This window comes from Sus scrofa, chromosome 5 (assembly GCF_054392235.1).
Source record: "Sus scrofa isolate SSC_HxYL_T2T_F1_AM1 chromosome 5, Sscrofa_HxYL_maternal_Yorkshire_Landrace_v2.0, whole genome shotgun sequence".
NCBI lineage: Eukaryota > Metazoa > Chordata > Mammalia > Artiodactyla > Suidae > Sus > Sus scrofa.
Window position 1 is genome coordinate 104,028,866 of NC_139387.1, and position 12,547 is coordinate 104,041,412.

Sequence of the window (12,547 nt, forward strand, 5' to 3'; positions counted from 1 at the left end):
CCTCTCGAGGCCAGGGTAGGCGGCATCTGGGGAAGGAACAATCCAGGAGCGCTGCGCACATCAGAGCTGCACCTTGGCACTCACTACCCTCGAAGCAGGACAGGCACTACCCCCAGATCCAGCTGAGCGGGGCCGGTGCCGTGGCCTCGGTTCTCCCGAGGCGCTGCCCCTGGGGCGGGGAGGGGGGAGCGAGCTCGGTTCACGTGGCGCCGCGCTTGGCGGGGCCTTCAGCGCGCACTCAGGCTCTCGCGAGTTGACACTGTTCCTGAATTATATAACGTTTGCGTATGGCTGCTGTCGCTCCCGAGCCAAGCCGCCGGCACCAAACACTGATGGTTAAATCTCATGGGCACGCGGGCCAAGAAACGTTTTCAGGGACTGCGCTCTGGGAGAAAGCAGGACTGCGTCAAGGCGCGCGACCTACACGCTGGGCATCCTTGGGTGGGGGGATGGGGGTGGGGGGGGAGGTTGGGGGGGGGAGGTTGGGGGCGGGGGGGCAAGGAAAAGCCGGCGAGAGGGTGCGCTGGGATATCCTGTTCAGGCTTCAGGCGGAGGAGCAAGCTGTGCGCTTCCGGAGCACTTTCTAGCTGTTCCTGGGCCGCCACGACCGGAACGTCGGAGGTTGAGTTATCCACTATGTGGGTTGATGATTTTTTTTATTCTTTTCTAACCCTTTCTGTACTTTATCTTCAGATATTCTGAAAGCCTGGCTTTCTCTAACAGACACCGGGGGCGGGCGGGGGGGGGGCGGATAAGCGAAATGGTCAATAGGTTTTTCAAAAATTCCCAGCAGCAAGAAAAACGCCTTGCTGACTTGAGGAAATATACAAACAACTCCTAGCTATAAACGTAGTTGTGTCGTAGAGCTCTGTCAGCTTGTTTATAAATATGCGTCTTAAGAGCCCTAAATTCCCTAAAAAACATTCGATGTATTTTAAATGAAAGACAGATGAAGCAAGCTCTAGCGTACTTGTAAATCAACAAAGGTCCAGCTCGCAGAAGCAACTGCAGGAAAGCCAAGGTCGACGGCTGCCTAGAAAACCCTTTTCCACCTCACACCTTAACCCCACTTTTGATAGGAGTGGATGGAGGGACGGGCGCAAGGTGTCACCAACCCCACTTGATATCCCCGGAGCCTCTTGGAAACGCAGATCTGTCACACAGAACCCTGTCTGTCTGGGGACATGTAACCACATATGCCCATAACAGAGGGAACAGCTAATGGCGAACTCCCATAACGAATGCTTAATCTGCAGTTTTTGGCAAGAAGCTCGGTCTCTGGTTGCCAAGAGCCGCATTAAATGGATTCTGAGAGGTTGAGATGGAGTTTATAGTAGTGACACAGTTCTAGCCACTGGCGCATTAATACTAAACTTCAAATAATACTAATTAAAACAATAGTTAAATTCTGGAAATCTCAAGAAGGGAGAAGAAATTGGAGGCTGATAGGATCGGAGGCTGTCTCACCCTCCCTGAGATCTGCCTGATGCTTTGAGGATAACCTTTTTGGAGACTGGCCACAATACTTTGATAAATACTTTCAGCTACTCGACCACGAGCGCCCACATGGGTCTTTCCTCTAAAGCAGGCTTTAAAAACCTGCTTCTAATCCACATTCCTTATCACAGCCCTCCCCGATTCCAACCAGTCGGCAAGTCTAGAGCCCCAGGGGCCAGTGGCCTGAGAAATCAAGGCTGGCAAGAGAAACCTAGTTTATTAAATCAGATTCTAATTGGGACTTTATCTCAGCACCGTCAGCTCATCACCCCCAGGCTACTCTTCCCTTCTTTGCTCCACCTTTAAGAGCCCTGGTCATCAGTTTCCAAACCTGGGATCTGACTCTAAATCCAGAATTCATGTTAGTCAGGAAATCTATTTAGCAAAAAGCACTTGCAGGAGGTGGTGGGAGTGGTAACGGACAGAGTTGGAGGGCCATCAATTTCTTTTAAATCCTAATAGAATTTAGGACATCTTCGGATGCCAGGACTTTCAGATTCCTGGGTGTAGCTACTGAGGCTTCTTCACATCTCCTTCACGGCACTGAAGCACAGTGAGTCAGGAAGGACTGTGCAGAGTCCAGAAAGCAAAAGGGCTAGGGTTAACAGGACCTACTGCAGGTTCAAGTCTCTTTGGAACACTCTTCTCATTCCTCTGACGCTTTCAGTGGAAAGGCTGTCTTGTGAAGTGACTCCCATATTGTTTTGAAGTTACACGTAACATTCCTGCAACCAGTTTGTGGTTGTTGCTGTTGTTGTTAGGTGCCAACTCCCCAAACACCCAGATTTGGGGTGTTTTTAAAATCCTCTTTATTAAATCAATCCCCTTAGAGTCTAGAATTAAAGTAACTGCATAAATTAAAACTAGTTGAAAAGTCCACTGGAATGACTATTTGATCCCCCCCCCACACACACATGCACAAAGGTAAATTCAGATAAATCAAATTCAGATAAAGGATTGGCTGTTAGTTTGACTTACTTTACATAAAAAAAAAATTCTCACGGTCTAAAGGTCTAAAAGCTGCTTTTGATGCCTCCCTCCCCCAGGAGGATATATTTTGGGAAATGAAAAATATTTTGAGTACATACATCAAAGCCGCAGTCGAAGCAGTGTGTCGACCACTCTGATTCCTTTCTTTCTCAACTTATTGAAAGAAATGCCACACTTACACAGTACTAGCGGCACTGTCAAGATAGGATTGCCAGAGTTTTCATATGAGCAGTTCTTTTCTCAGTAAGAGGTTGAGACATACTAGTAAGAAAAGCTAGGAAAAATGCGTGCTGAATTAGAGGAGCTATGACAAATGTAAAAAAGCTAGGGTCTGGAGAGGGGAGGGGTGGGGAGGCTGGGGGGAGAGCAAACGATCACGAAAAAGCACTAAAATAATTGAATGTCATGTATGATGGCAAAAAGCCAGGTGGCCTCATGTTTTGTGTGTGCTCGCTGCTGTTTTCCTTCCCTGGCTTCATCTTCAGCCTTCCCACAGCTCTACAGACATAACAGATACAGAAATATATTTCGCATTGAAGCAGCTCAAGAGGTTTCCTTCAAGATAAAATATGCGCGCGCGCACACACAGATACACACACACACACACACACACACACACACACACACACACACATTGAAGCTTTTCTTTAAAAAGTATGTCCCAGCCCAGCAGCATCTACTCTGGAAAACACACCTCCAGACTAATATATAACATCATTTTTGTGAAGATCCTGTATTTTACCTTAAAAAACAATAACTTGAATTTTAATCAGTCCTGTCAGTCTTTCGAGTATGCTGTTAAGGAAACTTTCAAGTATAATAGATTAGATCTGCCTGTGATTTCAATCATTCTCAGTGTTTTGAGATTTTTAGAAATTCACATGCTTATTCAAAGACTTCAATTGTTTTTGAATTTCAACTTGATTCAGTAACAATTTCTTACCAACCTGCCCATTTCTTAAAGAGAAAAATAGATTTAATTTCTGCTCTCCTAAAGTAACCATTTAAATGTGAAAATCTAAGAACTGTTTTCTCCATTTGCAAATATTTTGACTTACCTAACATGCTGTTGTTTATTTACTATAGAAATGTATTTTGTTACAAATATTAAAAAATCGTAATTCAACCGCGATAATCAAATTACCTTCATTTCTCTTTATGGCTGTCGCCATTGCCTCAGAAAGTTCTGAGTATAATAAAATAAAAACACCCTTAAAGTTAGATCTCGGCTATGACATAAACTTTCAGATTGTGCACATTAAGCTAAGTTGTATTAAATCCCTGAGCCCAGATTTCATTAGCAAATTATTGATCGTTTATCTGGAACACATCTTCCAGTGTTTTTTATATGAATTGTTTAAACTTCTTACCCAGTGTTTCATACATTTCTTTCCTGCTGATTAGATTTGTCTTAAAGACAGAATTTATTTTCAAAACGTATGCTGTGCAAATACTTTCAGCCATTGAGCTGTGGAGTTGCAGAGAAAGACTGCCTTAGCATCTCTATGTAAGATAGACGCAAAAAGACAGGGCGGGTGTTTCTCCTTTGGACTGGAATTACACAATGTGTGAAGTCCGTGGTCCTTAAACAATCTCGACCAGAGCAGGCCCAGCAGAGGTAGTCAGAGTAGTTCCAACAGGATTCCCCTCCCGCTAGACCCTAGACCCCCACCCACTGCGCCCCTCCCTCGCCCAAGAAAACGGGGGCTTGGGTGCCGAGGCGGCGCGCTTAGAACGCACCTCGTCGTAAGCAGCTGAAAACTATTCTGATCTGGTTTCGGCGCTTTGCCGTAGTGCTTTATACATTCAACAGAGGGAAGAAAAACCCAAACGCGTTTCCTGCATTACTCAGGGCGGGGGAAAGGAAGGGCGAAGGGGGCCAACGCCACCCTTCGAAAAATCAATAAAGAACTTTAGAGGAAGGTCAAGATGCACATTCGCTCCTTTCTTTCCAACCTGTCCTGTCCGCCCCCAGCAACATGAATTCCTGCTGTGAATTTTGGTAAGTGAGTTGTAACCCGCTAAGTGCCTTTCGCAGAGCTGCGGGACAAAACCCTCCGCGGCGGGCAGGAGGAGAGGCGAGCGGGTGGGACGCCTCTCGTGGGTGTGCAGGCTGGTCCCGGGGCTGCGCGTGGCGCCCTGGCCGCGCGAACCCGCAGCTCAGAGCCTGCGACCCTGCCCCGCCGCCGCCGCGGTCGACCTCACGCGGGAGCTCTGCAGTCGGAAACCTGAGAAAAGGCTGTGAGTCGAGCAAACTTCCGGAGGCCAGTCGGAGCGCCCCCTTGCACGGGTGGGTCGTCACCTGGTGCGCACCTGGGGGGCAGGACCACCTTCCCGGGTCCAGGCCTGGGGGAACCTCGGGGGACCGCCCTGGAGGGTCTCTGGGGTGAGGGCCGAGTCTCCCAAGGCCGCCAGACTTGACCTCAGAGGAGGAGGCGAAGACACCTCGGACCCGGGACGACGCTGTGGTTAAGGGCGCAGATGTGCAAGAGTCTCTATGCTGAGCCGAGAGAATGAAGTTTCGCTTCCCCTGAAAACTTAAAAGAGCCTGGCCGACTACAGAAAGAAGTTAGCGGTTAACCGATTTGCTGCTAATATTTCATCAGGGGTGCTCTCCCTCCTTAAAGGCTAACTCTTGGAAAAACAACATATTTTAAGCTTTCCATCCAAATATTGATATTGGCAAATAGATCATCCAACCGTCCCCTGGTAAGGACAGGGCCTTTTTTGTTTCGCGAGTTGGCCATCAGAATTAATCCATATCACAAATTGCTGCAGATTTAGGGGATAAAGCAGAAGCCTTGTAACTCTCTTTAACAGTTGCGCGTGAGCGTGTAAAGCAGCGCACACTTGCCCCTTCTACCTGTCCTTCGATCGATCCCCGCTCCCTTGGGAGAAAGCCCGGCTTCAGCCTCACTGCAAGGGGGTCCTAGCGGATACATTAGATACATTAGGCAATGGTACGTCTCTTCTTAAGATCTTGTTTTGCAGTAAAATTTTCTTAACCTTTACTGGACTTTTTTTTTTTTTTTTAAGTCCTTTTTATTCAACAAAGCTGATGCACTACCCCTAGTGGGGTGGCGCCCGCCGCCCTGGGAGACGTTGGCTAAAAAAGAATCCTTGGGACTTCAGAGGATTACGTCATTCCTCAGCTCCTGACCGCAGATGCCCCGTGAACCTTCGTTACGGTGTCAGAAGAGTCGAACGCTCTCCTCTGTTCAGATTTCTGCTCTCAGAGATGACAAAACATCATGAACGCATAAGGAATAAAGTTCAGCAAGCAATTAAAATATTTACTGCTATTCTACCAAGTTCTTCAGCAAGTATTTTTTCAGGTTCCAAAAAGGGAAAGAAAAAAAGAGTTGGCTTTAAATAGTTAATTTATATTAGTTTCTTTGTGAGAGTTCAACCACTTGTGCAATGCCACATATATCCGTGTATACGAGTTATTATATATATATATATTTATATGCATATACACACATATATAAAATAAACATAGTTCTTAAGGAAGACTTTAATTTTAAAAAAGAACTTATTTGCAGGACATCTCTTTAATGCAGTTACTTATAGGGAATCCACATATTTCCAATAAAATTCATTTCTGATTAAAATAAATGAAATTATTTCTTTTACCCTGTATTTGATTCACACATCCTACTTTTGGGGAGAGGGGGTTGCAGTTGTTCTTTTGCTGCATTAAGAGTTGTTAAATAGCTGAAATAAGCAAAATCTAAGTAACTGATTATTCTGTTTTTACTCTTGCATTCTTTTTCATATTAATACAACTTTGAATTCTGTCTTCGATTTTAAAAAAATATAAAACTTGACAAAATAAATAAAGAATTACTAAGGTAGTTTTTACTTTTCATGAAATTAAGTAGATCTATGGGAAATGTCTTATTTGAGCTACATGAGTGACTTTGGGCATCTTTAGCTGCTGGATCACAGTTGAGGCAAACCATGTAGAATAGAAGGGCTTCTTTAAAGTATCTCATGCACCTTTTTGCTGGATCCTGTAAGTCATTTTTTAAAAAATTTCCTTCAGATAGTATCTATTAAAGGTGGACCTTAATTGTATTCAATGTTTTCACCAAAGACTGAAATATAGTTATTGAACTTACAAAATTTTACAAAGCATACACCTGAGGATGACTGTTAAAGCTAAAATTCAAGAAAAATTGGGAGGCACGTATTTTTGGAGAAGGCAGAATGATGGAACTAAACAAGTGAAGACCAACATAAAGTTGCAAATTAAGGTTGAAAAAAATAAATATAGGAGAAGGGAAACAAAGCTTCCTTACAATAAGGCTCTATAGAATCAAGATCTGAGGATATTTCAAGTCTATAGCATGACTCGGTTGATGAGGTAGCTGCAACAAACTTAGCTTATGTTGTGTTAACCAAAGGAAAGCCATCCAGTCACACATCAAGAAAGATCAGGTCCTCCCTGTAAATTGTATTATGTAGAAATCTAGAGAGCTGAGAATAGCTCTGGAAGCTATTTTTACTGAGAGAAATGAACAATTTTGAGCTTTTCTAGTGTGCAGGAGGTGAATCAAAGAGGATTTGGAGACCACGTCTTGGAAAGAATGGTTAAAGGAATTGGTGACTTTTTAAGCTAAGAAAACACAGAAGCGTAAATTTATTCAATTTAGCCCCAGTGTTGAACTAAGGTGGGTTAGGTTCAATTAGAAAAGTTTTTTAATGTAAACAAAGTTTTGTGGTTTTTTTTCTTTTTGAACAAGGACAGTTCTCTCTGACTAAATTGGGCTGATTGTCAAAGCTGCATGCTACTGGACAAGCGATGTTAGGCAGGGAAATCTGGGATGTCTGAGCCTCTTCCAAACCAAAGCTTCCAAACGATGAATTTCACGCTCACAAGAGCATCTCTGAAGCTCCCTTCACACACAAAAAAAGATATGGTACTACCAATTTCCAAATTAGGATTTATTTTCTCTTAAAAAAAACCCTGATGTATCATATTTGCCTTAATTATGAGCTGAAATGAAAGATTACACTGTGAAAGCCAGTATTTTTACATCCAATGACCTAGTCTGCCTATGTTCTTCTTATCTAGATAAACTCTTTGATTTCCTATTGATTGCATTTGGCTGGCTGGTTACACACAACTTCTATGATCATGTATAAGTAGGCATATTTAAACATCTATGATGCCAAAAGTGAAGTAACGTACAAACTAGATTCACACTTGACAGGGTTTGTTTGGTCCAGTTCTACCACCTGCTGGCTGTGCAATGCTGAGAAGGGTATGTAACTATTCTAAGATTCAAGGTCATCGTCCGTGTAATGGGGCTGGGAGGAGTACCTATCTCAAAGGTAAATGGGAATGAAAATAAAAGGAGTTAATGCAGCCAAAGCCTTTAGGGATAGTGCCTGGCCATATTATGGCCACTACATATTTACCATTATTATGATTTTAAAAATTCAGAATGGTAAAGCATTTAATAAAAATATGGACCTAGTAGAAAAAAAATAATGGTGCTATGAAATGAAAGGTGATTTTAAAAACAGAAAATCCAACTATTTTAAACATGTAATTATGGGTAAGAGACAGAGGAGGCGAAAGGATGGCACAGGGGAAACAAACCTCGGTGAGAATTCTGTGTCCGGAGGTCTGTGCACTAGTTTAAGGCAATGTGCTTGCCCCAAATTACTGTTCAGCGAAGCTGTAAACACAGGTATTACCTCTGACCCATTTCCCAAGATTTTTGTGACTTGGGAATCCCCCCAATCTGTTATTAACCATCAATTTGTGTAACTTAAATAGAGTTACCCATTAAGGTCTCAGCTTCTCTTTCTCTTCTCATAAAGCCATGTATTGGGGGGAAAAGGACTATAGTGGAGGTATTTATTAGAAATACGGGGTTTGGGGGGTTTTTTGTTTGGTTTTTGTTTTGTCTTTTGTCTTCTTATGGCCACACCCGTGGTATATGGAGGTTCCCAGACTGGAGGTCAAATCTGAGCTACTGCTGCTGGCCTACACCACAGCCACAGCAATGCCAGATCCGAGCCACATCTGTGACCCACACTACAGCTCAGGGCAACACCAGATCCTTAATCCACTGAGCGAGGCCAGGGATCAAGACTGCGTCCTCGTAGATGCCAATTGGGCTTCATTAACCACTGAGCCCCTACGGGAGCTCCAGAAACACAATTCTTATCAACCAAACTGTGTGGTCTCTAGGAGGCTGCTGTGGACTAAGTGTTTATGTCCTCCCCAAATTCATTGTATCGACACCTTAATTCCCAATTTGAGGTGTTTGCAGCTGGGGTCTTTGGGAGGTGATTAGGCTTATACTTGGTCCCGAGAGTGGAGGCTTCATGAGGAGACGAATGTTCTTATAATGGGATGAGGAGAACAAGGTCTCTCTCCCTCCCCGTGAGGTTGTGGCAAGCCATCCGTAAACCTGGAAGAGGGCCTTCGCCAAGAACCTGACTCTGAATTCAAGTCTCCAGATGTGTGAGAAATAAAGGGTTGTTTTTTAAGCCATCTAGTCTACGGTGTTGTTAGAGAAGCCCAAGTAGACTAGGATAGAGGTCTTCCAAATCTTTGATCCTGACCCTCCAAGGAAATGATACGAGGAATTCTAGCTTTTTCCAGCTATTGCTAGACTTAGAGGACTTGGCATAGTGCTCCTGAAGCCCTCGTGGAAGCCATTCCCTGGGGAAGAACGGCTCCTTCAGGATGTCACTGATGTGTCAGTATCCTCCCGAGGAAAGCAAAGATCCTCCAAAGTCTATACTTGGAAGCAACATCACTCAGATTTGAGAAACATAAGCATCTGTGAAATCAACTTTTTTTTTTTGTCTTTTTAGGGCAGCACCCGTGGCACATGGAGGTTCCCAGGTTAGGGGTCTAATTGGAGCTGTAGCCACTGGCCTACACCACAGCCACAGCAATGCGGGGTCCGAACCACGTCTGCAACCTACACCACAGCTCATGGCAACGCCGGATCCTCAACCCACTGAGCAAGGCTGGGGATCAAACTGGCAACCTCATGGTTCCTAGTCGGACTGGTTTCCGCTGCACCATGAGAGGACCTCCCTGAAATCAACTCTTAATTGACTCTGAAAGGCTGATGCCTCTGTAGGTCATTAAGTTTTCTCCCACTTAACACACATGCGCGCGCACGCGCGCGCGTGCGCACACACACACACACACACACACACACACCAGTGCACCCATTAATCAGAGACTTTGAGATAAGCATCTTTACTGTATCATTTCATATTTGAATCAAATTAATATTTTGCCTAATCATGTCTATTTTTATTTCAAAATTACCCAGTAGTTTAAGCAATAACATTGTCTTAAAGTAGTAACACCTTACCATTTTTGAAAACCATTATTACATGGCAGTTTTCCACCTAGAGACCACACATAAGATCTAAAATACATAAGCTGGACAGGTCTCAGGATACTTTATTTAATCCTACTTCCCAATCGCATTTCCCACTAATTCCCTGTCTCTCTCACCAGGCTGTCTCAGTTCTGTCCAATAATTCAGTCTCTGAGTTGCTCACTCTCCGTTCCCTGGACATGTTGCTGCTCTCTGCCTCCAGGTATTTATTCAGACAGTATCTGTTGCCTAAAATGCTCTCCTCAATATCTATTCATTCTTCAAGATCAATTAAATAAGTAGAATATGAAAACACTCTTTCCCTGTCCATTCTTATTTGAAACGAACCTTCTCAGGCCCCAAACATTTTTTTATTCCCTTTAGTATACTAAAATAAAAATTCTTTATAGAGATGTTTATTGGATCTAGATTAATACTTACATTTTACGAGTTATATTTTTGAAGATAAGAAACAAGTTTTGTTCTCAATAGAAAAAAGTTGAATAAAGATTAAGAAAGAAATCCAACAAGGGCTGGAGATCTTTGTTCTAAAGAGACAACGAGCCAGTATTTTCCTTAGAAGGGAAGGCACGGGTAGTGGAGAATTGGGAGACGGAGAATGTGAGCCAGTGTAGACAATTACCGGCATCCCCTCTGGGACGTGGTGGTGGAACTATTTTATGGATCTATTTTGGAGTATAGAGTTTTGCCTACAGAGTTGTGGTGCTGACATTGCAGCTAGTTTTCTGAAGTATATTTTTTACTCATCATATTAAAAAATAAGTTAACAAGCTATCAGAAATGTATGCCTTTTACATTTCCAAGGTATTCTGCACAATTTCTATGGAGGAGGCTTAATACGTATGCATTTGAAGCACTGAATTCTACTTTTATCTCAATGTAAATGTTGAGAAGTCAGTTTTCAAGATTGCTTAAAGATGTTTTTCATCATTTCATGGAACTACTTCCTAAATAAAATATGCAGAATTGATCCAATGTTTGGTTTAACTTTGGGAGATTGATCTGGAAAGATTATCTGTCAAGTTAGTCGCCATTTATCAAGTGCTGGTGATACCCAAGGGGCTGAGCCAGGGGCTTCTCATCTACTTCGTCAGATTTGATCTCATAGTATTTTATGGGTTATAATCTTAATTTACTGGTAAACAAACAGGCTCATGGACTTTGCTGCTTGTTCAAGGTGACACAGTAGAATTAGGATTAGAACACAGTACAGTTAGATGACGAAAAAATATGTTCTTTTCCCTTTCTTCCATATGTCTCATATCAAAATGTGTACTGAGAAGAACAAAATTGTGTTGAATTCCTGCTTAGTTCTATGTATTAAATTGACTTACTCTAAGCATTGGTTTCATTTTGAAGTTAACAGAAAGTCCATACTTTTACCAAATTGGAAAGATCCACCCAACTATGTCTTCTTATAAGACACTGTACCAATCAGCCTCTCCTGGGAGAGAATCTGGAATAACTGTGGGAGGAAACCTCATATCCACATTAAAAAGCAACACAATAAAGACAGCACTTATTTGACTTGGGATGTTTAAGTTACATATTATTCATTGTTATACAAGTATAGATATCCAATCAGAAATCCTCTTATTTTTAGACCTTTTTATTTTTCTGTAAGGCAGGTAATTTTAGAGGCTAGTAGAGATGAAGTGTTCTCCTGTATGATAATGTTCTTATAATTCCATTGGATTAAAAAAATGTATTGGATATCTTGGGTTGAATAAAATACATTAATTTTACCAATTTCTTTTTATATTTGTAACGCGGCTACTAGAAAGATTAAAATTACGTATGTGTCTCCCATATATATTTGTATTGTATAATGCTGATCTAGACCAATGCTATGAAAATTATAAAATGAGTTCAAAAATTCCTAGTATAGCCTTTCCAGGAGAAAATAACTTTTCAGAAATTCCAATGATATATTTATTTTAAAAAAGTTTTACACTTACCTAGTTACCAGCAGTCGATTCATTCAGGCCTCCATAAGGGAAGTGTGGACTGCAAGTGATTTCTTGCCTTTGCTTTTATGATTTAAAAGTAGTCAAAACAAGACCTCCTAAAATGCAGAGATGCTACACAGGTTACACTGGATCACAGTAAACATAAAACTATTGTAATGCTAATTCATTGGTTCACTTCTCTCTAAAGCTTCATAGAAAGGGTCTGCCCTTCTAGGACCCTGGTCACTTACTGTCCAAAAGCGCAGATGACACGCACCAGGGAAGCCCTCACTCTAACCTCCCAAGGCTAAAGCAGACGTGACCAACTGTGGCACTCCTTGCTGCCTCTTACCTCCTTCCTCACTCAGTTCGAAAGCGTTCGCACGACTCCTTCCTACTGGTGGCCATTCCAGATCCACTAGAGAAGGCTCTGCCCTTAAGTGCTGGCAGGGATACAAGTTACAAGTGAAAAATCACATGGTAGCTTTGACTTCGATTTTTGACTTCAGTAAAATTTGGGATCCTAGAGACAGTACATGAACTGCATGATATTTGGAGGGAAGAAAGCATGGTGGTCAAGTTGTGTTATATAGAAATATGTTATAAACACACTATATTTGGTATTTACTAATACATCATATTCATGTATACAACTGTTATTGGCCTTTATGGTTTAGGTCTTAGATTACAACTGGATTTATAATACAATAAAACACCAAATATAAC